This window comes from Danio rerio, chromosome 4 (assembly GCF_052040795.2).
Source record: "Danio rerio strain M-AB ecotype USA chromosome 4, GRCz13ab, whole genome shotgun sequence".
Lineage (NCBI taxonomy): Eukaryota > Metazoa > Chordata > Actinopteri > Cypriniformes > Danionidae > Danio > Danio rerio.
In genome coordinates, this window is record NC_141024.2 from 36,685,024 (window position 1) to 36,712,956 (window position 27,933).

At 40.1% G+C, this 27,933-nt stretch overlaps 2 long non-coding RNA genes and 12 other non-coding genes across 14 annotated transcripts in view; 4 read left to right on the forward strand and 10 right to left on the reverse strand.

Moving 5' to 3' along the window:
- The window catches only part of LOC148680292 (uncharacterized), a 790,608-nt gene that overhangs the window by 188,660 nt on the left and 574,015 nt on the right, over nucleotides 1-27,933 (reverse strand). The window lies entirely within an intron of this gene.
- On the reverse strand, nucleotides 3,690-3,762 carry trnas-acu (transfer RNA serine (anticodon ACU)). Its single transcript has one exon. It is a non-coding gene; the product is annotated as a tRNA-Ser (tRNA).
- trnae-cuc (transfer RNA glutamic acid (anticodon CUC)) lies at nucleotides 4,060-4,131 on the forward strand. Its single transcript has one exon. It is a non-coding gene; the product is annotated as a tRNA-Glu (tRNA).
- Nucleotides 4,216-4,302, reverse strand: trnay-gua (transfer RNA tyrosine (anticodon GUA)). The gene is given in 2 exon segments: nucleotides 4,216-4,251; nucleotides 4,266-4,302. It is a non-coding gene; the product is annotated as a tRNA-Tyr (tRNA).
- trnae-uuc (transfer RNA glutamic acid (anticodon UUC)) lies at nucleotides 4,391-4,462 on the reverse strand. The gene has a single exon. It is a non-coding gene; the product is annotated as a tRNA-Glu (tRNA).
- trnay-gua (transfer RNA tyrosine (anticodon GUA)) lies at nucleotides 5,451-5,537 on the reverse strand. Its single transcript is given in 2 exon segments — nucleotides 5,451-5,486; nucleotides 5,501-5,537. It is a non-coding gene; the product is annotated as a tRNA-Tyr (tRNA).
- trnae-uuc (transfer RNA glutamic acid (anticodon UUC)) lies at nucleotides 5,626-5,697 on the reverse strand. The gene has a single exon. It is a non-coding gene; the product is annotated as a tRNA-Glu (tRNA).
- Nucleotides 7,155-7,227, reverse strand: trnas-acu (transfer RNA serine (anticodon ACU)). Its single transcript has one exon. It is a non-coding gene; the product is annotated as a tRNA-Ser (tRNA).
- Nucleotides 7,525-7,596, forward strand: trnae-cuc (transfer RNA glutamic acid (anticodon CUC)). Its single transcript has one exon. It is a non-coding gene; the product is annotated as a tRNA-Glu (tRNA).
- Nucleotides 7,681-7,767, reverse strand: trnay-gua (transfer RNA tyrosine (anticodon GUA)). Its single transcript is given in 2 exon segments — nucleotides 7,681-7,716; nucleotides 7,731-7,767. It is a non-coding gene; the product is annotated as a tRNA-Tyr (tRNA).
- Nucleotides 7,856-7,927, reverse strand: trnae-uuc (transfer RNA glutamic acid (anticodon UUC)). The gene has a single exon. It is a non-coding gene; the product is annotated as a tRNA-Glu (tRNA).
- Nucleotides 9,385-9,457, reverse strand: trnar-acg (transfer RNA arginine (anticodon ACG)). Its single transcript has one exon. It is a non-coding gene; the product is annotated as a tRNA-Arg (tRNA).
- trnar-ccg (transfer RNA arginine (anticodon CCG)) lies at nucleotides 14,704-14,776 on the forward strand. The gene has a single exon. It is a non-coding gene; the product is annotated as a tRNA-Arg (tRNA).
- LOC148680293 (uncharacterized) lies at nucleotides 22,575-26,038 on the forward strand. The gene is made up of 2 exons (XR_015942974.1): nucleotides 22,575-23,916; nucleotides 24,422-26,038. It is a non-coding gene; the product is annotated as an uncharacterized LOC148680293 (long non-coding RNA).

The following is a 27,933-nucleotide window of genomic DNA, read 5'->3' on the forward strand; positions in this document are numbered from 1 at the left end:
TGTGGCCGGTTGTATCCAAGATCTTGTTCTTTTCAGTCATGACCATAGGTGAGAGTAGGAACCTAGAATGAGCAGTAAATTAAGAACATTGCCTTTCGTCTCAGATCCTTCACCACAACAGACAACCACATCAACTGCATTACTGCTGCTGCTGCACTGATCCATCTTTAAATCTCACATTCCATTCCTCATGGAAAACACTGATACTTAAACTCCATTTGGGGTAAGGACTCTCCTCCAAACTGGAGATGGCCACCTTTTTCCAGTCAAGCACAATGGTTTCTTAGAGGTGCTGTTTCATTCCCTGCCATGTCACACTCAGCAGCAAACAGTCCCACTTACTGCATGCTGAAGTTCCATGTCCTATGAAGCCAAAAAGACAACGTTATCTGCAAATGGCAGAGACAGTCCTAGCCTGCACCTAAAATTCTGTCAGTAAAAATTACTGTATTTCTGAGATCAGCCTGAAAAATAACACATTCACAAAATAAAATGAATAAATGGATGGATGGATGGACATTGTAGTGGTGGAAGGGGAAGTTGGATGGCTTGTGTAGATGTTAGATGATCACACACACACACACAAGTAATAGCTTCTAGCTTATTTTTATTACGTTCTTCAGCAGTAACAAGCTTTTCTGTTCTGTCGCTCCCACCACCGACGTTCCCCTCTAGCTCCACCCACTTCCGTTACGTCACTTGACACACAATAAGCTACATCCCCCGCTTTTTTAGCAGGTGACAAGGCAACAAAAAGTAAAAAAATAAAATCAGGTAAATGTATATACAGATCTGGCATGAACTAACGCGCGCATGAAACAAAGTGATCTTGCATGGCCACGACATATGGCGCGTTAGCACTTCTGGAGAGAAAGTGCCCTTTTTTCTGTTACTTTTTAAAATAATAATATAAGCCTATGCATATGTGAGTGTGTGTTCGATATGAGGGCAGCTTTCCCTGTATATATTAGTGCTGTCAATCGATTAAAAAAAATTAACTAATTAATCGCACCTTTTAATAAAAAAATAATCGCGATTAATCACATTTAAAATACTGAAACTTGTAATTTTGCCTATTTAAATGTAAAATTAATGTAAACGCAAGAGAAAAAAAAATTTAAATTCAAAATATAATTGTTTAATAGAATTTTTGTTTAACTTGTAACACAGATTTCTTCATGCAAACAACATACCCACAATAAACCATCAAGATCCTGGCTTGACAGCCATATTTATTAAAGAAATTAAAACACAGGCATGTAAATGACATTTAAATTTCAAAACAATCAATGCCAATAAAGAAAACATTGATTTCCATGTTGGATTCTAAGTGGACTGCAAAAAAATGCCAAAATACAGGAATTGCAGATATGGAAAATGAAAAATTATAATAATAAACTATAGGATACAAACTGTTGCACTCATTGTAAAGTTTTATTGCTGTGAGTTGAGAACATTAGTTGTAGAGTAGAAACAATTTTGCTTAATCCTCCTTTACATTCATCCAGTTGCTAAGACTAGGAGTATCCCGCAAGTGCACAGAGACTCCCAAATGCCCGCAAATGAATGATAATTTCTTGCAAACCAGTCGTTAAATACATTGCACACCCCTCTCGCCCCTACTCAGATACGTCGCTCACTCCACCCCTGACACCCCTCAACGGGCCTGACACAGACAAACACACAGACAGACACACACAACGCGCTGCAGATGTTTTGGCCCCAATGCCCTTCCATACTGGAGCGACTCCCCTCAGATTCAACACGCATGATCAAGTTCATCAAATTTGCTTAAACTAAGCGTCCTAAAGAATTACTGTATTTCACAAGGATTCTGACACAACAACGCAAAGTATACGCTTTCGTTGCGTTTAATGAGGAAACACGCTAAACTTGGAGGGCTCATGCTGAAAGGCAGAGTAATGCCCTGTCTTTGACAGCTCGCGACTTCACCAGACGTACTGAGTACATTTACATAAGACACCAATACTCCGATTTTAATATGATTAAGATAATACTCTTATTAAAATTTAGAATAATTTTTGATTTGGAATAATGGCGTGATGGAAGATTTTAAAAGGAGATGGTGGGGGCAAATATTTTATAACAATGGTGATGGAAGGATGGGAAGAGGGGTCGCTATTTTAGTCAAAGAAGATATAAAGAATGATGTGGAAGAAATATACAATGATAAAGAGGGAAAATGCCTTGCTATTAGAATGAGAGAAAATAATACAACATTATGTAACATTCATGCTCCAGTAGCAAAAAAAGAAAAGAAGGACTTTTTTAAACTGCATAAATGATCTAATGATTTTATGGGGAGAAACTATTTTAATTGGATATTTTAACACGGTTTTTAATAGAACTGATTTAGCAGATGGCATGGTTTTTAGGAATGACACTGGGAGAAAAGAGTTGCAGAAACTAATGGCAGAGCACAAAGAAGTGGACATATGGAGAGTAAGGAATGAAGGAAAAAGAGAATATTCAAGAAGACATTTAGTAGCTGGTAACTTAAAGCAAAGTAGGATTGATTTTATTTTATGCAAGGAAAAACTGGGTGATTTTATAGAGTGTTTATTTTAAAGAAACAGCGCTAAGCGACCACAAGTTTTTATTAATGAAGATTGATTTTAATGAAACCGAAAGAGGAAAAGGGATATGGATTTTAAATACAGAAATTTTAAAAGGAGAACCTTATAGAAAGGCAATAGTGGACTTGATAAATACTGAAATACAAAATGAGTTGCATCATGAAGATAAAAGACTATGGTGGGATAACACAAAATATGAAATTAATAAGTATACGATTAAAATGAGTAAATCAATACAAAAAGCAAAAGCACATGAAGAAGTAGAGGTTAGAAAGGAATTAAAGGACAGTTTAAATCAAGTAAAAGTAAATATAGAGTGAATAGTATTCAACGTTACTGTAATGGTTATTCATTTAAACCAACTTGTTATAAAAATACTTAGTTTGCAATTGTTGTCCGAATTAATCTGCAACGAATTCTGTTATTACAGTACAAATCTTAAATGGTATAAGGGCTCTGATTGGCCATAGCGTTCATTGTAACTCGGAACATGATTGGCTGCCGTAACCAAGAATAGGGTGAATCTTGGTTCCAGCTCGGGACGTGATTGGCCAGCATGACCAAGAATTAAAAAAAATCTTGGTTCCAACTCAGAACGTGATTGGCCGGTGTAACCAAGAATAACCACAACTTACAGGTGACAGTATGCGCCACTGGCCCAGTCTGCACTGTGTGGCATATTTGCCGACATATAACAGAGACTGAAACATTGCTCACACTTGTCTGAGGTGGTCATTTTGACTGCAATCTTGTTTTAGGTTGGCACTTTGTTTTTGAATATTGTATGCTTTTCGAATGCGTATCTGTGCTGCAGTAGAACGCCTTAGCCTCACAGCAAACATTTTGGTTTACAAGCTGTCACTGCTGTCTTCCCAGGAGAGTGGCTGTACTGGTTTCTTCTGGAAGTCCTGAGGGATGTACGGGACCAAGACATGAGAGCGGTTGGGGCAGCCTTTGAACCCAGGAGAGCACCCCACAGGCTCTGTGCTGGCGGCCCCAGAAACTCGATTCACTCCAGAGTAGAACCGAACAACTCCGGCAGGGGCAAACCGCGACCGCACTGCACTGAGAGCAACGCAAAAAAATCCTGGACGAGCCAGCCAGGAGTCGAACCTAGAATCTTCTGATCAGTAGTCAGACGCGTTATCCATTGCGCCACTGGCCCAGTCCGCATCAGCAGTGCTCATTAGCATGGTCGTTGGAAAGAGGACACGGCTCGGTGAACATGGAGTTCCTTCAACGCATGCTGTGCTTTGTTGTCATGGCAAGTTGTGGTGCCGATAGGATGCTCTTACACCGAGCATGTGACAGTCCCTCCCAAGAAGAACTGTGATCCAGGCTCTGAGACTTTCTCTTCTCCAGGAGGAGGTTGCAAACGTTAGAGTTATTTTTGTCAGAGCAGCTGCAGCACACCTGGCTGGAGGCCCACAGCTAGACTTGAGGCCAACCTTCACGCAGACCTTCCCTGGTGGTCTAGTGGTTAGGATTCGGCGCTCTCACCGCCGCGGCCCGGGTTCGATTCCCGGTCAGGGAACATCCTTTTCACCTCCATGCTGAACTTTGAGTAGAGGTTAACTGACTTGGCGAAGGCAAGAAAGCGGCTCGAGCGCAAAAGATGTCCTTCGAGCCGGAGTCGAACCAGCGACCTAAGGATTGCCATCATCCCACCTACAGTCCTCCGCTCTACCAACTGAGCTATCGAAGGCTTACGGGGCAGTTCCACAACCACATCCTATAATGTAGCTGCAGTCCGACCGCTGGCCAAAAAGGACAGAAGCAAAAGCACTCAAGCCTTTCCATACCGGGAGTCGAACCCGGGCCGCCTGGGTGAAAACCAGGAATCCTAACCGCTAGACCATATGGGAACTGCCACTCTTGAAACCCAGTCTTGGCACAAACTCCAGTTCATTCTGATCGCTGGCACGTCCCTGCTCCGCTTGCACAAGTGCCACTCATACACTTACGCACTCTCTCATACACAGTTTCTTGGTTTCCGTAACCGAGAATCTTCTGATCCGTAGTCATAAGCGCTAACCTTTGTGCCACCGTCACTCTGTTCAGCACCTTGTTAGCACATTGCTTGAAGCAAGGACAAGGCTCTGTCAACCCGGAGTTCCTTCACCACACATTCTGCTTTGTTTTTATGGCAAGAGGTTGTGTGGATGGGATGCTCTTACAGGATTCCTGACAGTCCCTCCATAGAAGACCTGAGATCCAGGGTCGGAGACTCTCTCCTCTCCAAGAGTAGGTTAAAAGCAATGGTTTCTTTTGTGTCTGTGTGTCAGAGCCCTTAGGTGTTGCTGCAGCTCAGAGACCTACAAGTGGAGGAGATTACACTGCAAGTCGGCTGGATGACCTCTAAGTGGTAGGCACTTATGCCGCACGTAGGCTGGGTTTGCGATTGATGTGGCTGTAGTAGACATTAGCATGGTCGTTGGAAAGAGGACACGGCTCGGTGAACATGGAGTTCCTTCAACGCATGCTGTGCTTTGTTGTCATGGCAAGTTGTGGTGCCGATAGGATGCTCTTACACCGAGCATGTGACAGTCCCTCCCAAGAAGAACTGTGATCCAGGCTCTGAGACTTTCTCTTCTCCAGGAGGAGGTTGCAAACGTTAGAGTTATTTTTGTCAGAGCAGCTGCAGCACACCTGGGTGGAGGCCCACAGCTAGACTTGAGGCCAACCTTCACGCAGACCTTCCCTGGTGGTCTAGTGGTTAGGATTCGGCGCCCTACCGCCGCGGCCCGGGTTCGATTCCTGGTCAGGGAACATCCTTTTCACCTCCATGCTGAACTTTGAGGAGTGGTTAACTGACTTGGCGAAGGCAAGAAAGCAGCTCGAGCGCAAAAGATGTCCTTCGAGCCGGAGTCGAACCAGCGACCTAAGGATTGCCATCATCCCACCTACAGTCCTCCGCTCTACCAACTGAGCTATCGAAGGCTTACGGGGCAGTTCCACAACCACATCCTATAATGTAGCTGCAGTCCGACCGCTGGCCAAAAAGGACAGAAGCAAAAGCACTCAAGCCTTCCCATACCGGGAGTCGAACCCGGGCCGCCTGGGTGAAAACCAGGAATCCTAACCGCTAGACCATATGGGAACTGCCACTCTTGAAACCCAGTCTTGGCACAAACTCCAGTTCATTCTGATCGCTGGCACGTCCCTGCTCCACTTGCACAAGTGCCACTCATACACTTACGCACTCTCTCATACACAGTTTCTTGGTTTCCGTAACCGAGAATCTTCTGATCCGTAGTCATAAGCGCTAACCTTTGTGCCGCCGTCACTCTGTTCAGCACCTTGTTAGCACATTGCTTGGAGCAAGGACAAGGCTCTGTCAACCCAGAGTTCCTTCACCACACATTCTGCTTTGTTTTTATGGCAAGAGGTTGTGTGGATGGGATGCTCTTACAGGATTCCTGACAGTCCCTCCATAGAAGACCTGAGATCCAGGGTCGGAGACTCTCTCCTCTCCAAGAGTAGGTTAAAAGCAATGGTTTCTTTTGTGTCTGTGGGTCAGAGCCCTTAGGTGTTGCTGCAGCTCAGAGACCTACAAGTGGAGGAGATTACACTGCAAGTCGGCTGGATGACCTCTAAGTGGTAGGCACTTATGCCGCACGTAGGCTGGGTTTGCGATTGATGTGGCTGTAGTAGACATTCATAAAAATAAAAAAATATATAAACTGCTTACTCTGAGGTTGTGTTTAGGGTTGGGGTAGGAGTAAAATTGAATAAAACACAGCAGGTTACCGTGAGGTTGGGCCTAGGGCTGGGGTAGGTGTGATTTTAATAAACTGCGATAGGTTGTATTCTGTGCCATGTACGAGACATTGAATCAATGAAACCCACATGGAGGTTTGTTACTGTGAGGTTGGGTTAAGAGTTGGGGTAGGTTGGGAGGTTGATAAAACACAGCAGGAAACTGTGAGGTTGGTTTAAGGATTGGGGTAGGTTTGACATTCAAACATAACTGGTTGGACGCAGTGTCTTGTACCAGACATTAAATGAATGAAAACTCCAGGAGGTTTTTACAGCCCACTTGGGGCTGACCAGGTCGTTTGGAGCAGGCTCCGATTTCTATTTATACCTTTCTCAGTCAGGTAACTTCCTTTTCAGTAGTATGAGCGTCTGCACTGTGTGGCATATTTGCCGACGTATAACATAGACTGAAACATTGCTCACACTTGTCTGAGGTGGTCATTTTGACTGCAATCTTGTTTTAGGTTGGCACTTTGTTTTTGAATATTGTATGCTTTTCGAATGCGTATCTGTGCTGCAGTAGAACGCCTTAGCCTCACAGCAAACATTTTGGTTTACAAGCTGTCACTGCTGTCTTCCCAGGAGAGTGGCTGTACTGGTTTCTTCTGGAAGTCCTGAGGGATGTACGGGACCAAGACATGAGAGCGGTTGGGGCAGCCTTTGAACCCAGGAGAGCACCCCACAGGCTCTGTGCTGGCGGCCCCAGAAACTCGATTCACTCCAGAGTAGAACCGAACAACTCCGGCAGGGGCAAACCGCGACCGCACTGCACTGAGAGCAACGCAAAAAAATCCTGGACGAGCCAGCCAGGAGTCGAACCTAGAATCTTCTGATCAGTAGTCAGACGCGTTATCCATTGCGCCACTGGCCCAGTCCGCATCAGCAGTGCTCATTAGCATGGTCGTTGGAAAGAGGACACGGCTCGGTGAACATGGAGTTCCTTCAACGCATGCTGTGCTTTGTTGTCATGGCAAGTTGTGGTGCCGATAGGATGCTCTTACACCGAGCATGTGACAGTCCCTCCCAAGAAGAACTGTGATCCAGGCTCTGAGACTTTCTCTTCTCCAGGAGGAGGTTGCAAACATTAGAGTTATTTTTGTCAGAGCAGCTGCAGCACACCTGGGTGGAGGCCCACAGCTAGACTTGAGGCCAACCTTCACGCAGACCTTCCCTGGTGGTCTAGTGGTTAGGATTCGGCGCTCTCACCGCCGCAGCCCGGGTTCGATTCCCGGTCAGGGAACATCCTTTTCACCTCCATACTGAACTTTGAGGATAGGTTAACTGACTTGGCGAAGGCAAGAAAGCGGCTCGAGCGCAAAAGATGTCCTTCGAGCCGGAGTCGAACTAGCGACCTAAGGATTGCCATCATCCCACCTACAGTCCTCCGCTCTACCAACTGAGCTATCGAAGGCTTACGGGACAGTTCCACAACCACATCCTATAATGTAGCTGCAGTCCGACCGCTGGCCAAAAAGGACAGAAGCAAAAGCACTCAAGCCTTCCCATACCGGGAGTCGAACCCGGGCCGCCTGGGTGAAAACCAGGAATCCTAACCGCTAGACCATATGGGAACTGCCACTCTTGAAACCCAGTCTTGGCACAAACTCCAGTTCATTCTGATCGCTGGCACGTCCCTGCTCCGCTTGCACAAGTGCCACTCATACACTTACGCACTCTCTCATACACAGTTTCTTGGTTTCCGTAACCGAGAATCTTCTGATCCGTAGTCATAAGCGCTAACCTTTGTGCCACCGTCACTCTGTTCAGCACCTTGTTAGCACATTGCTTGAAGCAAGGACAAGGCTCTGTCAACCCGGAGTTCCTTCACCACACATTCTGCTTTGTTTTTATGGCAAGAGGTTGTGTGGATGGGATGCTCTTACAGGATTCCTGACAGTCCCTCCATAGAAGACCTGAGATCCAGGGTCGGAGACTCTCTCCTCTCCAAGAGTAGGTTAAAAGCAATGGTTTCTTTTGTGTCTGTGGGTCAGAGCCCTTAGGTGTTGCTGCAGCTCAGAGACCTACAAGTGGAGGAGATTACACTGCAAGTCGGCTGGATGACCTCTAAGTGGTAGGCACTTATGCCGCACGTAGGCTGGGTTTGCGATTGATGTGGCTGTAGTAGACATTCATAAAAATAAAAAAATATATAAACTGCTTACTCTGAGGTTGTGTTTAGGGTTGGGGTAGGAGTAAAATTGAATAAAACACAGCAGGTTACCGTGAGGTTGGGCCTAGGGCTGGGGTAGGTGTGATTTTAATAAACTGCGATAGGTTGTATTCTGTGCCATGTACGAGACATTGAATCAATGAAACCCACATGGAGGTTTGTTACTGTGAGGTTGGGTTAAGAGTTGGGGTAGGTTGGGAGGTTGATAAAACACAGCAGGAAACTGTGAGGTTGGTTTAAGGATTGGGGTAGGTTTGACATTCAAACATAACTGGTTGGACGCAGTGTCTTGTACCAGACATTAAATGAATGAAAACTCCAGGAGGTTTTTACAGCCCACTTGGGGCTGACCAGGTCGTTTGGAGCAGGCTCCGATTTCTATTTATACCTTTCTCAGTCAGGTAACTTCCTTTTCAGTAGTATGAGCGTCTGCACTGTGTGGCATATTTGCCGACGTATAACATAGACTGAAACATTGCTCACACTTGTCTGAGGTGGTCATTTTGACTGCAATCTTGTTTTAGGTTGGCACTTTGTTTTTGAATATTGTATGCTTTTCGAATGCGTATCTGTGCTGCAGTAGAACGCCTTAGCCTCACAGCAAACATTTTGGTTTACAAGCTGTCACTGCTGTCTTCCCAGGAGAGTGGCTGTACTGGTTTCTTCTGGAAGTCCTGAGGGATGTACGGGACCAAGACATGAGAGCGGTTGGGGCAGCCTTTGAACCCAGGAGAGCACCCCACAGGCTCTGTGCTGGCGGCCCCAGAAACTCGATTCACTCCAGAGTAGAACCGAACAACTCCGGCAGGGGCAAACCGCGACCGCACTGCACTGAGAGCAACGCAAAAAAATCCTGGACGAGCCAGCCAGGAGTCGAACCTAGAATCTTCTGATCCGTAGTCAGACGCGTTATCCATTGCGCCACTGGCACACACTGTTCAAGGAGTGCTCATTAGCATGCTGTTTGGAAAGAGGACATGGACCGGTAAACATGGAGTTCCTTCAACGCATGCTGTGCTTTGTTGTCATGGCAAGTTGTGGTGCCGATAGGATGCTTTTACACAGAGCATGTGACAGTCCCTCCGTAGAAGAACTGTGAACCAGGCTCTGAGACTTTCTCTTCTCCAGGAGGAGGTTGCAAACGTTAGAGTTATTTTTGTCAGAGCAGCTGCAGCACACCTGGGTGGAGGCCCACAGCTAGGCTAGAGGGCAACCTTTAGCCAGGCCTTCCCTGGTGGTCTTGTGTTTAGGACTTAGTGCTCTTACCGCTGTGGCCTGGGTTCAATTCCTTGTCAGGGAGCTTCCTTTTCACCTCCATGGTACAAATTTGCTTGAAATAACGCAAAAACCGCCAATTTACACTTTTTAGTGAAATATTTGTGTCCTAATAGTGTTTTTAGCAGTGTGGGACACATATACGACTATCAACAGCTCAAAAAATGTGTTTTGGAGTTTCGTGACCCTTTAAGGTACAAATGGTAGAGAAAATACACAGATGAAAATCTTACTTTGTTTTTCTTTTAACTAAGTATATTTTTATATGTTTTGTTGTTTTGTCTCAAATTATTTTATGTAGGACACAAATGCCTCAAATGCAGCTTTAACATCATTGGAATAAATTATATTTTAACATATTCAAATGGAAAAGCTAACATATTAAAAAGGAATAATTATTTACAAGGTTACTTTTATATCTGCATTTTTATAAACTAAAGCAGTTTTGTCCCAAACCTTTGAAAAATAGTCCATGTTGTCTTTATATTTTTAGATGCTTTATTTATTACTGATTTTTCTTTATGCTTTCAAAATATGTAATTATGCAGTTGAAGTGATATTGTGCTATTTTGCTACATAGTAGAAGTGAACTAGTTTTGTTTTGTGTTAAAGCCACAATGGCCCTGTATAAAAGTGCTTTACTGGGACCTTATAGGCACATTTTGTGCCTGGACTCAACTTAGTATTAGTGGGACCTAACTATTTTGTTAATTACTAAATGCCCACAGAGCATGCTCATAGGACATACTTCTGACTCAGATAGTATACCTATACTTTGCCCATTGTGGCTATATACACTCCACTTTGTTTGGACTTGCTATGGGCCCAAAGTGAACTTCTGTTTCGAGTGGGCCAGCCCACAGTTTGGTCTAGCGACATTGTATATGTTTTTGGTATAGACATGTTTCTTTGGAAATTTGTGCAGTAATACTGTACACTCAAGTACATGAAGGTGAGCTTTAGCAAACAGCATAATACATTCAAAACTATTGTATAAAAATATCATATCTTATTAAAAAAAGCATATCTTAATTAAGATATAAATTGGATCTCATTGAAATACTGTAGAAATTATCCAAAAGAATTTTTATGTATTGTACTATAAAACAATCCTATAGCAATGGTTCCAAAATATGATCAAAATTCTAATTGAATTCCTTCAAAGAAATCCTATAAGATGCTACTTTTTTGTCTGTTTGGCAGTGCCACAAAAAAATTCTGTGAAACCGGTCCAATCTACTTTTTGTTCAAGTTGTTTTTTGTTATGTGCGTCAGCAACTCCCTGGATGCGTATTACAGTTCACAGGCAGTAAAACGGCCCAGTGGCCTAAAGGATAAGGCACCAGTCTTCGAAGCTTGGGATTGTGGGTTCAAGTCCCACCTGGGTTGTCTTTGATGCATTTCTTATTAAGTTGGCTGTGCAGCACAATCCAGTGTGACCTTCAAAAAGCTAGGTTCATACCCTTAGGTCAAAAAGACATGACAATGGAAAACTCTTTAGAGAATATGTTTTGTCATTAGGTGTACACACCAGATTGTCTGAATGCAATATGGTATAGGGATCCTAAAGTGCTGTTTTCTGAGTTATAAGAACTTCCTGAGCCATACAACAGATATGGCAAACGCTAGTATTGGCCCAGTGGCCTAATGGATAAGGAATCAGCCTTCAAAGCTAGGGATTGTGGGTTTAAGTCCCATTTGGGTTGTGTTTGTTGGGTTACATATAAATTGTATGGAAAGAATCCTGACATGTCTCCTCAAAGCTTATGCGTGATGATCTGAGGTCAATAGTTCGCTTCAAATTCTCAGACTTGCTGCACACTTCAATTAAGATTCATCCAATCTTGCGTGAATTATCCAATCACGTTACGCTCTGGTAATGGAGATCTTGACTTCAAGTACCCGGTGGCTTTCAAATAATGGTCTCATGTTAGGTGGATGATGATTAAATGCAAACAAGAAAATAGCTGCAGAAAGGTTGTGATTTCATATTAATGAGAGTGGCCTCGTCTGGAATTTGAAACTCAAGACCAGTCTCAAACCATACCCCAGGACCAATGAGACACGAATGTGGATGATTACACAAAGAAAATGTTTGTTCATTAGTTGCAAACATAGAGATCCCAAAATGCAGTTTTCCTCTTGTTGAGGGCATACAAGAGCTCCATGACAAAAACTTGGTAACATGGCCCAGTGGCCTAAAGGATAAAGCATCAGCCTCTTGAGTTGGGCGTTGTGGGCTTAAGTCCCATCTGGGTTGTCTTTGAAGGTCTCACATCAAGTTGGGAGCAATGTTTGTTGGATGAAACACAGTAGCTGTGAAAACCTTCTAGAGATGTGTTTGCGTGTCATTAACTTCCTTCGTTGTCATCCTTATTAGAACGATCCATAAACAAATCTAACAACTGAATCATTGCCGCTACTTTCTTTCAAATCAACTCACTTTTATTGTCACATCAGCAGCAGCATGTGTGCTATGATGAGTGAAAAGCTTAGGTGCTGGCTCCAGACAGCACAAAATACAGAGTAATACAGTGCAAATACAACGACAGTACAAAATACAGACAGTGCAAATGAAATGACAGTGCAAAATACAGACAGTGCAAATACAACGACAATGTGAAATTGACAGCGATGTGAACAATGAATAGATGTCCACATAGTTGTAGGCAGTATTGTTTCAAGTATGGATTGGTTAAAGTGCAGTGCAAGCTACATATTGATGGTGTGCAGTGAGGGTATGGTAGAGTCTGTGTGTGGTGTGTTAAGTGTTCATCAGCCTGATAGTCGGAGGGAAGAAACTTTCCATCAGCCAGCTGGTACGTGACCGGATGTGGCAGAACCATCTGCCTGACGCCTGTTTCACACCGCAAGCGTCAGCGGCGCGTGAGCAGAGCGTGAGCAGCGCGTTTGTCGAGCAGTAGCAGCACGCAGGCGTTTGCCTTTCACACCAGCTGCGTCTGCAGCGCGCAGCTCTTCGGCAGCTGCTGCTGAGATCAACCTATCTCTGTCTATTCTATCTAGTTACCCATGTCTCTCTATATACAAATACACTTTTTAAACTTTTCATCTGCACCAAGGCCCCTCCTATGCTGTTTCTTTAACCTGCAAATATTTATTTTACAAATTTTATAGATCAAATAGTACTGTATGCTTCTAAAGCTAACTTATATGAAAAGTGTCTACAGTCAGAAGACAATCACCTGTGATATCATGTCATTTGTTTTTTGATTATCAGGTTGCTGTAGACCTAGTTATAATCATATTTATACAATATAGTTATAATGATATTTATACATGATCAAACTAGTGTTGCTTTCTCCGCTTCAGTAATGTCCAGCGGCAGAATAACAGCTCGTTAATTCATGCTCGTGCAGATGATGAGACGGACAAAAGTAATTAATGCATGCCATTCTTTTACTTATTTTCGTGTTGTCAGATTCAGAGTGCAATTTGTGCAAACAGCTCCCGGTAGGAATAACTCGAGTGAACATAAAACAAAGCCGATTAAAACTTTCTTCCTCTGCTCCGCTGCACAGAACACAGCGAGCTCACATCATCCAGCATGCGTTTCGAACTACACTACCCACAATACACTTCGCTATGGACTACAATTCCCGTAAATATTCTATTTCCCCTCTCCTACAACACTAGTGTGCAACTGATACTAAAATTGTTTTACATTTGGTTTTGTAGTTCGGACCTAAATAAATGTTTGTTGCCGTTTTAAATCGTTTTAAGTGAATTTGAATGACTATATATAAACCATTTGACATTATTAATGCATTTATTGGGTAAAATTGCTACTTTTTACTGTCATTTAATGTATTTTGGTCGTTGTCAATGCACTGTCACTTTAATTGAGCGTGAGCAGCGCGTCAAAAATAGACCCAGCGCCGAAACTATCGCTGCACTGCTGCTTCGGCGACGCTCACGCCTCGCTCTGACGCGCTGCTGCTGCGTGCGGTATGAAAGCTCTAATCTGTTAACATGGACGCCGAAAACACACGCGCTGCTCACGCTCTGCTCACGCGCCGCTGACGCTTGCGGTGTGAAACAGGCGTGAGGGTAGCAAACTATTTTGTCGGTATAATTGTACATGTTTGACTAATTTAGATTAGAAATAGATTGTGGGTTCAAGTCCCACCTGGGTTGTCTTTGATGCGGTTCCTTTTAGGTATCTGTTGCAGCGCAATCCAGTGTGACCTTCAAAAAGCTAGGTTCATACCCTTAGGTCAAAAAAACATGACAATGGAAAACTCTTCAGAGAAGCTGTTTGGTCATTAGGTGTACACACCAGATCATCTGAAAGCAATAGGGATCCTAACGTGCTGCTTTCTGAGTTACAAGAACTTCATGAGTCATACAACAGATATAACAAATGCTAGTATTGGCCCAGTGGCCTAATGGATAAGACATCACCCTTCGAAGCTGGGGATTGTGGATTCAAGTCCTGTTCGGGTTGTGTTTTTATGGGTTACATTTAAGTTGTGTGAAAAAATCCTGGCTTGTCTACTCAAAGCTTAGGTGTGATGATCTGAGGACAATAGCTTCGAAGTCTCAGACTTGCTGCACACTTCAATTAGGATTCATCCATTCTTGCTTGAATCTCACTGTCACGTTACAAACCTAAAAGGTTCCGCTAAGCTCTGGTAATGGAGATCTTGACTTCAAGTACCCCATGGCTCTTAACTAACGGTCTCATGTTAGGTGGATGATGATGAATTGCAAACAAGAAAATAGCTGCAGAAAGGTTGTGATTTTAAGTTAATGAGAGTGGCCTTGACTGGAATTTGAAACTCTCAAGACCAGTCGCACTATACGCTAGAACCATACCCCAGGACTGATGAGACACGAATGTGAATGATAGCAGAAATAAAATGTTTGTACTATTAGTGACGTGGCCCAGTGGCCTAATGGATAAGGCATCAGCCTCCGGAGCTGGGGATTGCGGGTTCAAGTCCCACCTGGGTCGTTTTTGAAGGTCTCACTTCAACTTGGGAGCAATGGTTGTTGGATAAAACACAGTGGCTGTGAAAACCTTCTTGAGATGTGTTTGTGTGTCATTAACTTCCTTCATTGTCATCCATATTTCCTGTTATGACTAAAAGGGTACTCTGTGCTTACATATAAAGCTGGTGGGGTTTTCATGATCCATAAACAAATCTAATTACCGAACCATTGCCACTGCTTCTTTTTGTCTGTTTTGTACATGTTAGAATGATTTACAGTAGTTGAGAGTTCAATGTGGCTATTACCTCCGTGGCATATACCGCCGCCGCTTTAAATGGACAAGCACGAGTTTTTAATGTATGACCGCAGTCTGTGAATATGCCGCCAGAGGGCACAAAGGGATGCTAACAGACAGAAATAGCCTATACAGCAGCTGTAAATATGCTACTGTTCTTATAAATAAAGATGAAATTATAAAACAAAGCATTATAATTCCTTCATTAATCATTAAACATTTGTTAACACGCTTTATTATCATTGTAAACTTGTTAAGTGCAATGAGGATTAATTTTGGAAAGTAGAATTGAAGAAATAAAAGACAACTAAAATATAAGCACAAACATTCATAACAAATAAGTAGGCCTAAATAAATAAATAAAGCAGTCTTTTAGCCTAAATATAAAAAGATGTTGTTTGCTATTTTGATAGGACTAGGACAGTCATTTAATAAGCTTTTTCATTTATATCTTCATTTACATTTTTACTTATGTTTTCGTTGTTGATTAAGCATAAAAAGAAATTGGCTTACCTCAAGCAGATCACTAAAAGTATAAAAAAAATAATTTTGCCGCAGGACATAAATGAAGTCCCGCAAATTTATTTTTAATAACTTAGTTGTAGTTCAGTTCATTTTTTTTTCGAAACGCCAATGTTCTCCTTTAAAGTATAATTGTTGTTTTGTTTTTTGTTTGTTTTTTTTACTTGTAGTAATGGCTCAGTATCTTTGGTATTTTAATTTCAATTTTTAGTCACCTTGCGTGTGAAATATAATTCGCGCATAACCGCGTAAAAAGAAGAAAAAGCTGTCAAAAGTCAGAGCCAATTCATCCAAATTAGCCATATTAAAATACAGCATGTATGTTAATACAGGCAGAGTGTAAACAAACTCAGGGTAAGGCTAAATTATGCACTTTCCTTTAAAGGCAAGATTTGCGGTGAACGAAGAAGAGGTTTTACCAACCACTTATTTACAAATATATGTCAATCATCGTGCTCATGAGTCAATATGTTGCCTTTTTATGTTCTGTCTTTTCATCTAGCAGCAATAATGACGACTGGAAAACTTTGCTTAGAACGAAAATGAACTGTTTACTGAAGTTTTTTTGAAAACAGGAGCGAAACTCCGAACACACACACTCTCTCACACTGAGTCAGTTGCCAATGGTTACAGGCGCGCTTTCAGTAGCGCTAATCATCATAGGAAAACTGTTCTTAAAGCAAAACAGCATATATAAATGCCAAGGTAAATAAAGTCACTTTATGACAATTAAACGATAAATGGAGCATTAATTAATCACTCTTGCAGCTACATATCAATTTAAGTCATAACATTTTATAGCCTACATGCTACTATGGTGTATAATAATGTTTGTTGAAACAGTAAACTGGTTTACCAACTTGAATTTGGAATCGGGCCAGCCGAGTTGATTTCAGAAAAGATTTTTTTTAATTATACAAATATATTATTAAATTACCGCTATTTTGGAGACCATGCGCTTCTTCACCCTCTTCTCCACTGTTTTCTTAAGTAAGTTAAAATGATGTTAAAACATGAAACGTAGGAAAACACAGTACAAATAATCATGAAGGAGATAACGGAAAGACAGAATGGTAATTATAATAATAATTACCCTGTTTGAGTTCCTGGTCCTCTTTCCGTAAAAGATGAGCTTTTCATGACTGAATAGGTCAAGCAGAAGATCAGCTAAGAAAAGTTCTACAGGGTCTGTGGCACTTGCGGCCTTTATGGGCTCATACAGGTTGTGTGTGAATCTTTGCCTATCTTTTGTATATGACAATAGCCTGTACTGTATACAGTAGCCTACATTTACCAACCTACCCTAATCCTTTAGCTTTCTTTTTTTTTTTTTTACAAAAAATTTGTTGCAAAGTAGCAATAGGCAAGTTTTTACAGCAACACGCAAATATGTTTCAAAGGATTAAAATATTACAAAAATTGTTATTTTTTACATAAATATAAAAACTGCTGCCTCCATGCCTTCTTCATCTCGGGTGGCTTGTTTTTAGTTCATTCATAACAACTTGCTTTTTTATAATGTTATTATTATTAGCAGCAGTATTGTTTATTAAATGCAGATTTATATTTGTGTTATTAAAAACAAGCTTAGATTTGTCCACGTGTCTGGTTTTGGACCAAATGGGGCAAAGCTAAATTATATGTACATAAAACAATACACAACAAAAGAGTTTAGAAATATTAAATATGAAGCATGAAAAGATGACTTTAATCAAATCACACAAACAGAGCACTTTTCGGGAGAGTAAAACCATCAGAAACCTACCTCCTTTTCTGCCATCCAGTCCTGAGCAAATAAGTGTTTATGTTTTTGTCTGGTGTGGTTAAATAAAATAAATAAATAAATAAATAAATAAATGTAAAGCTTTATTATGGCTGTTGAGCGCAAGGAAATATAGGCTATTTCCCAGAGATGGGTTGCGGCTGGAAGGGCATCTGCTGCGTAAAAACTTGCTGGATAAGTTGGTGGTTTGGACTAGGCTGATAAGAAAATGAATAAATGAATAAAATATAAGCTATAGCATAGTCTATATTTTATTACTTGCACTTATGTCCGGCAACACTTAACAATTTCCTTGATAACTGAATAATATGCAACATCCTTAAACTATTCTCTTAAATAAAGGCAAATTACCTATCAAATGTCATTTAGCCAAGGGAAATATTAATATGATTAGGTTTCTCCTGAGCATTTGGGCAGAATGTTTGATGATGTCTATCAAAAAGAGGATGTTATATAATATATATTTTACCGACCTATTACCGAAAAAATGTCTTTGGCCAACTTAACCCTGACGTTTTTGTCGAGATCCCCCCTGTATTTTACCATTTAATCCCGGTATCATGTTTATCCCACTTTATTTTTCAGTTATATCAATGGGTGCTGTTACTGCTCCGGTCAGCTAATCAAAAACTTGTCTGCATATTTACTTATGGGTGGGTCACAGGTGAATAAGATCAATCTTTGGTTATGCAAACTTTGACCACAAAAAAGCTCACTACAAATATGCAGACATCTTCATTCTTACAATACCCAAATAAGCAACACATTCATAATCATGATGATTATTTTTGCCAGTGCAATGCGTGCGCTAGTTTTATTCATCCATTCACGTTGATGATCATGTTAATGGATGGCTGCAAACTTCACAGTTCATCGGGCACAGTTAACAACCTTGCTGCATATTGCAGCACATTAACAAATTGACTCATAATCGCTTAGCTATCATAACCGTTTTGTGTTTCATTTATAGATTTAATTACAGATCATTTTAACCAATTATTGCAATAAAAAAAAAACTGATGCATCAACACATTAAAGCACTCTCTTGCTGAGATCAGGGCTTTCCTGTTGCAGTCGGGTGCGCACGTCTCCAACACCACTATAAGACGACACTATAGACATCAAAGCCCTGTAGACCTTCCTAGAAAAACAACTGCAAGGCAAATGAACAGGTATTGTGTATTATCATCTTGTCAAATCAAGTATTTCAGCAACACTGATGTCAAAATGTTAATAAAATTAATTAATAAAATTATTGTATGTGTTTGTTGTATAGTGCTGCACTTAAAACGATAGACGAAAAACTGCACAAGGACAATGAGCGATCTGCTAAAAAGATTCAGAGTGAGCTTCTGTTTAGAATACAGTTAAAAGCATCAGTCTGCAATATTAGAAAACCAGTAAAACAACTCAGGTGGACCTATGGAAAAGCCAGGTAAGCCATTTTGATCAATGCCATAATGAAAAGATTTATTTATTTACACTAATCCATGCATCTCTTTATTTAGGCTATTTGCTTTATACGAGCTTACATGTCCTACAAATTTATTAATAGAACAGACCCTATTAATAAACTGCCATGTTGTGAAACCGAAAGCAAAGCATCCAGAAAAATTCATGTCTGGGGAGCCAAATTCCATCAGGGACCTGGACCGCTAGTTGTGTTAGAAGGTTAGTTCAAATCTCTTCAATATGATTGAATCGTTTCTTTGCAGTTTCTTTATTTATAACTTTTTTTTCTATTTTCAGGAATTATGGACAGATGTTTTTACGAAGACACTATAATAAAATTCAATCAGGCTCCATACGTAAAACAACACTTTAAGAACCACATCGCTTCTTCCAAGTTAGATACAGTATGTAGGCCTACTGTGCCAACTGTGTGTGTGTGTACATGTTCACTGCTGTTTGTGTGTGTGTGTACATGTTCACTGCTGTGTGTGTTGAACTTTTTTATCAATCTTGATGATTATTGAATAATTAATAAAGTTAACACATTGCTTAAAGGGCACATAGTTTACCCCTTTTTTATGATTTAACATTATTATTATGGTTCTTCTGAGTGTGCCAGTTTAGGTTCAGTTCAAAACACAATTCAGATTTTTTTATTATAATGTGTTATAATGTGTCATTTTGGGGGCGTGTACACAGCTTGCTGTTTTACATTTACATTTAGCAGACGCTTTTATCCAAAGCGACTAACAAATGAGGACAAGGAAGCAACTTACACAACTATAAGAGCAACAATGAATAAGTGCTGTAGGCAAGGTTCAGGTCATTAGTAATGTAAGAATTTTTTTTTTTTTTTGAGTACAGTTAGTGGTATAGCTAGAGGCAATTGCAGATTAGGAAGTGAAGAGGAGACTAAATAGTTGAGTTTTTAGTCGTTTCTTGAAGACAGCAAGTGACTCTGCCGTTCTGTTGCAGTTAGGGAGTTCATTCCACCAACTGGGCAGATTGAATGCGAGAGTTCGGGAAAGTGATTACTTCCCTCTTTGGGATGGAACCACGAGGCGACGTTTATTCACAGAACGCAAGTTTCTTGAGGGCATATAAATCTGCAGAAGTGAGAGCAGATAAGAGGGAGGAAAGCCAGAGGTTGCTTTGTAGGCAAACATCAGAGCTTTGAATTTGATGCGAGCAGCAACTGGCAGCCAGTGCAAACGGGTGAGTAGCGGAGTGACGTGCTCTTTTCAATTCATTAAAGACCCCTCATGCTGCTACGTTCTGGAGTAACTGAAGGGGCATGTTGCTTCACATGAAAATTAGTTTCAAATTCAGTCGGTCGGTGAGTAAATGAATATGATAAATGAGAATAGACAGGCATGTGCGTATAGACATACAATGTAATGTTGTACAGTGACGTGTCAATTGTTTGTTTCAGTTGTCTTTATTTGAATGGTTTCGTAAGGATGTGATGGTGTGCTTTATCTGGCTGATTCCCGCTGAAGTGGGCTGGTTGTGTGACGTTCGATTCGGGGTACATTATGGGGGCAGGGTTTGCGTGACGTGCTGCGAGCTACTAGCGCGAGAGTGGAAACGCAACATGATTTCGGCCTCACTGCTTAACCTCCTGGGCAATTGGCCCAGCCCGATTAAATCCCCAGCCTCAGCTCACAACCTAGAAGTCCAATGCGCTATACATTGCACCACAGAGCTTGAGTGCTCTCCTGCCTCTAGCACTGTTGCACAAAAAGCACTTTTTGGTACTCTCTGGCCCATGAAAGAATGGCCAACTGCGGACAAGGCACTGCTGGGATTCAAACCCAGGATCTCCTGTTTACTAGACAGGCACTTTGACCAACTAAGCCACAGTGCCAAATGATGTTGACATGGGCTAATTGTTTAATCGAAAAAAGAGAAAAAAAAAACCTAACAACGGTAGCGCTGCATGTGTAAATGTCTGGACTTGATATATTAAAGTCCAGTTGGTTAGGCATTACCACACTATGCTATATAAAGCCATCGTCCAAAGCCCTCTTGAAAGAGCAGCATTCTTAAGGATTTGAGTTTTGTTAAGAAACCGACTGCTAAACATCCCGCTGCGTAAACAGTCGTAACTCTTAAGAAAAAGCAGTCCTGGAACCTGTACATTACGCACTGCTGGGATTTAAACCCAGGATCTCCTGTTTACTAAACAGGCGCTTTGACCAACTAAGCCACAGCACCAGACAGCCATAAAAGGGGCTAATTGTTTAATCGAAAAAAGAAAAAAAAAACATAAAACGGCAGCGCTGCATGTGTGAATGTCTCGACTTGAAATATTAAAGTCCAATTGGTTACGCATTACCACACCATGCTATAAAAAGCCATTGTGTAAAGACCTCTTGAACGAGCAGCGTTCTTAAGGATTTGAGTTTTGTTAAGAAACAGACTGCTAAACAGCACGCTGTGTAAACAGTCGTAACTCTTAAGAAGAAGCAATCATGGCACCAGGGCCCGGTTTTTCAAAAGTAATCCACTAGGATTTTGGATAAGGGATTGGATCAAATCTTGAAAATGGATTTTTCGAAAGAAAAAAAATATATATATATATATATATATATATATATATATTCATCACAATGGAAAATATTTTTGTGTTTAGAATATTTATTAGTGATGCATGCAATGATAACAGAATAACAAAAAAAAAAAAAATGCAAAGAATGGCAATGCCTGATTTTTGAAATCACTTTCAACAATTGCAAAAAGAGACAGAAGTTCAGCTTCATCTGGCAAAGGAACAACTGACTCTGATCAAACTGCAGCAAACCAAGACCACAATTGAGATCTGCCTCCTAAAGAATACGCTCAGACAAGCTGCTCCCTCCAGATCAGATGAGGAAGTCTGACATTATTGTGGAGGTTTCAACATTGTCTTTTTTTTATTTAATACATCTATATTTGAAACTTATTATAAATATCCTCAATGTTCAGTGTTGTAGATCTCAGATGAGCGGACTGCTGGAAGAGGATGGGGTGGGGTTTTTCTTGCTTTTATTATTTATTATTATAATTATTTTATTATTTATAAAATTTTCTTAGTTTTCATTTCAAATAAAAATAAAGTTATATTTACCCAACACTGGCTATTCTACTTGTTGCTCTTTACATAGGCCTATCTATCCATCTACATTGTGATTGAGCAGTGGTAATCCAGATATAGTGATCCTGAAAAGTTCCTATCTGGATCAGAATGATCCAATCCAATGTTGCTTTGAAAAACTGGCTCAAAAAGTAAGCTGGATTACGTGATCACAGATTGCAAAAACAGGATTACTACGTCCGGATCAATTTTATCCGGATTAAACCTTTTGAAAAACCGGGCCCTGGTTCTTGAGTCGTTCGTTCATTACGTGACAGAATGACTCAAACTTGAGGACTTGAGAGGTGAACAGATCAATTCTTTTTCTGGCTCTAAATGCATATGATTGGCGAGGCTTCAGTCGTTCATGTGGACTCGACTCGATAGAGGACTCGAAAAATGAACTGACCTTGTCTCGCACTACACAACGTGCGCATCAGCGAATTAATTAATCTTTTAGTTCATCCGAGTCATTCATTCTTTTGTCACATAACGTGAAAGAAAGCATAAGAGATTAATTATTTAATAAATCAAATAGTCTTTGTGAATAGTTTTGTAACATTTGATGCTGCAGGGATAGGACACTTAAACACTGTTTAATTGTTGTTTCTTGTTTTATTATTATTATTATTATTATTATTATTATTATTATTATACCAGAAAAGCTTTTATAACAAATCAGATTACAATCACAACACTACAATAATCAAAAGAAAAACGATAATGCACATCAATCTAGGCTTTTTAAAAAATAAAAAGTAGTAAGCTTTAAATTAAATTACATGTTTGTGCCATAAAAGCTTCATATCAAATATGGCAACTCTTCCCAATAGATGTCCTTATGAAACAGCATTTTAAGTGAAAGATATTACAAATAAAAATACAAAAGCCACAGGGCCTAATGAGCTTAACAACTTGATTTGAGAATAGAACAGTGCATTTTTAAAAAAATTTTAATTAAATAAGCTTTAAAACAACATTGTGTGGCTTTACTTGTTGGACTTGGCTTAAGGTTTGTGAGCATTCAAAAACACAAGCTCTGAACTTTTGGTAGGCTGAGTCTGTTTCTTCTTGTGTCATTAGTTGTTGTCGCAGGATAAAAGATGCAAAATGAGTAAATGCAAATGAAATCTTTCTTTATACAAATATTAGACCAATACATAAAGTCTGCATAGAAAAACATTATTAAACAAAAAATGGGGTATAAATAAACAAATTACAAATCACTTGTAATTGTAGAATTTATTAATTTATCGCCTAGCTTAGCGTTTGTTTTCTGATAGCAAGCCAGCAAATAGATAAATCAATATATATATATACTAGATATAAATCACATATCCAGTAGAAAAAAGTAACAATAACTTAGTGACAATAGGACAGAACTTTTTTATTTGTTAGAAAATGCTTTTTAGGTATACATTGTTTGATGATTTTATGAAAAGTTTAAAATATAATCATATGATGCAACAAAAATTCAGTTTTACATAAATATTATTGACTGAGGTTCTCGTTGCAGAGTACAGTGGAACTACAGTTTAAGAATAGAAATGCACATAATAGTGTAAGGATGGCTAAATCTCTCCATAATATTAAAATCTGCAAACTGTTATGGAACTCCACACGAGACAAGAGCATGAGAACTGTCAGTCACTAAAACAATAAACTTTCCAATGTGAGAAGAAGATCAGCTAGAAAAGCAGTTGTTCAGGTTGTCTCGATCATGCGTCCTGAGCCCCCCTCTTTGCCCTGGACTTTACCTTCTCCACCAGAGCAGCTCACTCACATTTCACACCGAATGTTTAAATTCTTAATATGGTGTATCTTGTGGCTTTATATTCATGTTTGGTGTGATTTAAAATGTCTCTGTGTGATTGATAAAGAGGTCTTAATTTCACTGTAATATTTTACAATCTCCCTTATTTCAGTTAATTTGGGTTTTGACTTTAAAAAGATCTTTGCCAGATGCTCCACTCCAGGAAAAATGGTCTTCGCATTGTGGAAATATAAATTTCTAGCATCTAATTCCAAATGAACAATACTCTACGTATAACTGAAAAGTTATTTTCTTTGGTTTTTTTAAATTAAATCATTGCATTGACGTGCCATATAGGAGGGACATTTAACCTTGCCTTGCTGACTACAGACTTCATTTGTATGCTAAAGTGATGTAATTAATGGTTTCACAGCATGGCTGTATCTATTGTATTCCCTGTCTCCAGAACATCATTTGCAAATTGTTGTAATGATGTACTTATCTATTGATGAGATCAGCATGGCACCCAGACTTCATTTGCATGCTTTGTTTTACTGTCCCCCAAGACTGACCCCACCTACATGCTGTAAGATGTATAAAATGTATTATGTTTTGCTGTGGAGTTGAGAGTTTGCTTTCGATGACGCCACAGCTACGCTGAGTTCCTCTTATTAAAAAGGATTCTGCTTTGAAGACAACCGAAAGATTCTCCCTGGTTTTTTGTGGGCTCTTAGAAGTTTACAACAGCATCAACTCATGGCCAGGCAAGAGTCTTGGTGAAGCTTTTATTGTCTTGAATTTATGATGATTTGAGTATTTAGGCAAAGGGTGCAGAAGTGTCCGTGGGATCCTGTAAACAGGATACCCCATTGCAGGTTGTGAGTCTCTGAGCTCTGCATCAGGACTTTTATGCTGCAATGTATTTTTTCATGGTCAGGTATTCCTCTTTAACTCTTAAATGTATATTTGAGTAAATTATATTTGAGTAAATTATGTTGTACAATCTTGATTGGCTTATTTTGTTTAATTATGTGAACTGCAATGGAAAATCTTTTCCTGACAAATAAATGTCAAATTCTTGTTTAACTCTAATATCTCCTGAAATCATTTAAATCTAGTAGATTGTTTAGGCTGACGTTTCCGCAGCCTACAACCAGGATGGAGCATGGGCACAGCATTAGAAACCTGTTGATTTCTGACAATCACTGATGATATAATCTAGGGGTATGATATAATCTAGGGGCTAAATCAAACTTTCTTTTAAGTATAAGAAAGCATGGAGCGGCCTATTATTACTTAAAGGAAATTAGCTTATCTGCTAAGAATCGGAACTGGCGAAGATGTGTCCGTGAGCAGATGAAACTGGCCAGCATACTGACTCTAAGCGACTTTGAGTAAACGATGAAACATTAATTGAATATAAGGATTTATTAGGTTAATCAATCTAAATTAGACCTAATCGCGACCTATAAGGTAATCAGCTTGAATTAGATGAATCTAAATAGAAACAAATTAAAATAAATTTTAACGAATAAAAATATTTCTTTTCACATGTGCTAAAAGGTTTACACGCATTTAACCTTCACCCATGCTGTTAGTTCCGTCATGGGACTAATAGATGGACCCTCACATGTGTGTGTATTTCAATTCAATTCAATTCAATTCAGCTTTATTTGTATAGCGCTTTTACAATGTAGATTGTGTCAAAGCAGCTTCACATAAATGGTCATAGTAATTGGAACAGTGTGGTTCAGGTTTTAGTGTTTAAGTTCAGTTCAGTTCAGTTTAGCTCTGTTCAGTGTGATTTAATCATTACTGAGAGTTCAAACACTGAAGAGCAAATTCATCGATGCGTAGCTCTACCAATCCTGAACCATGCGAGGCAGTGGCGACAGCGGAGAGGGAAAAAAAAACTTCACCTGATGGGAGTGAAGAAAAAAAAACCTTGAGAGAACCAGACTCAGTTGGGCACGACCATTTTAATTTCTCCGCTGGCCAAAAGTCTTGTGCAGAACTTCATTCGCCGTGGTTTATGCTGGAAGATGGCCTCAATGAAGACTCGTCTGTCCCTGGAGCGTCGCTGGAATCAGACTCATGTTCTCCACTCCCCACGACCATCAGCGCAGCAGCAGCTCAGGATATGGCCTGGTCCCGGATATGGAATCCTTGGGATCATCACGTCGCTGGTCTTGGATCCAATCAGTGACTCCGCCTAATCTGAGGACCTCGGGATGAGTATCCCCAGGTGAAAATAGAGAATAAAGAGAATAATTAGCGTAGCTGCTGTTCATAGTGTATATAAGCAAGATGTAGAAGCCAGTGTGGAACCTGCTAGGTGATGCACTGAGTGTATGCTTTACTAAACAGATAGGTCTTTAATCTAGTTTTGAACTGGGAGAGTGTGTCTGAGCCTCGGACGTTACCAGGAAGGCTATTCCAGAGTGTAGGAGCCATGAAAAAGAAGGCTCGACCTCCTTTACTTGATTTTGCTATTCTAGGTACTACCAGAAGCCCTGAATTTTGAGATCTTAGGGAGCGAGTTGGTTCGTAGCGAGACAGAAGGTTGGTTAGATAAACAGGAGCTAGATTATTTAGAGCTTTATAGGTGAGAAGTAATATTTTAAATTCAATACGAAATTTAACAGGCAGCCAGTGTAAGGAGGATAAAATTGGGGTTATATGATCATATTTTCTAGACCTGGTCAGAACTCTGGCTGCTGCATTTTGCACTAATTGAAGTTTGTTAATAGAGGATGCTGGGCAGCCAGCAAATAGAGCATTACAGTAATCCAGTCTCGAAGTCATAAAAGCATGGACTAGCTTTTCTGCATCTGAGATGGATAGCATATTTCGTAATTTAGCGATATTTCTCAGATGAAAGAACGCAGTTTTTGTGACATGGGATATATGGTTTTTAAAAGTTAGATTGCTGTCTAATATGACACCCAAATCTTTTATAGTAGAGCTAAAGCTAACTTTGTATCCCTCTAATTGTAAATTGAGTTGCGAGATCTGCTGTGTGCAAGATTTAGGCCCAATAAGTAATAATTCTGTTTTGTCTGAGTTTAAGAGAAGAAAATTGTTGGTCATCCAGTCTTTGATGTCTTTGATACACTCAGTTAGTTTAGAAAGTTCAGACGTCTCGTCAGGTTTAGTGGAAATATATAATTGAGTATCATCTGCATAGCAGTGAAAGCTGATCCCATGTCTTCTAATAATGTCTCCCATAGGTAGCATGTAAATTGTAAACAGTAAAGGGCCTAAAACTGATCCTTGAGGCACCCCATACTTTACTGGGCAGATTTGTGAAGGCTGTCCATTAAGATTTACAAACTGGTAGCGGTCAGTTAAGTATGACTTAAACCATTGTAGAGCCGGTCCCTGGACACCTGTAGACTTTAAGCGATTTATGAGGATATTGTGGTCAATGGTATCAAATGCCGCACTAAGATCGAGTAAAACTAATAGCGAGACGCACCCTCGGTCAGCTAAGAGTAAATCGTTGGTTATTTTCACTAAGGCGGTTTCTGTACTGTGGTGAGCCCTGAAACCTGACTGAAACACTTCAAAAATATTGTTCGTCTGCAGAAAAGAGCATAATTGAGTGGAAACAACTTTTTCTAGTATTTTAGACATAAATGGAAGATTTGAAATAGGCCTATAGTTAGCTAAGTTGTTGGTGTCTAGTTGCGGTTTCTTAATAATAGGCTTAATAACAGCTAGCTTGTAAGAGTTTGGAACATGGCCTATAGATAAAGAAGAGTTGATAATGTTAAGAAGAGGTTCTCCTATAGCAGGTAGCAGCTCTTTCAGTAATTTTGTTGGAATTGAGTCCAGCATACACGTAGCTGGTTTAGAGCTATTTATAATTTTTACTAACTCTTCATGTTCTATGATTTTGAAGCAGTGTAGGTTATTATTATGATTTAATGAAATATTTACAGGATTTGGAGTATAAGCCGGTGCAGAAAGTTTGGCATCTCCTATTTTCTGTCTAAAGCCTTCTATTTTATTACTGAAAAAAATTAATGAAGTCATCACTACTAATTTGCGGTGGAGTAGTTTGTTCCAAGGATGACCGATTATTTGCTAATTTAGAGATGGTGTTAAATAAAAATCTAGGATTGTTATGATTATTTTCTATCAGTTTGCGCAGGTGCTCGGTCCTGGCAGATTTTATATAGTTTATAACCATAACAGTTCTACAGTTTCTTCTATTTTACTTGTTGATTTCTATTTTATTTAAATAGTGTATTCAT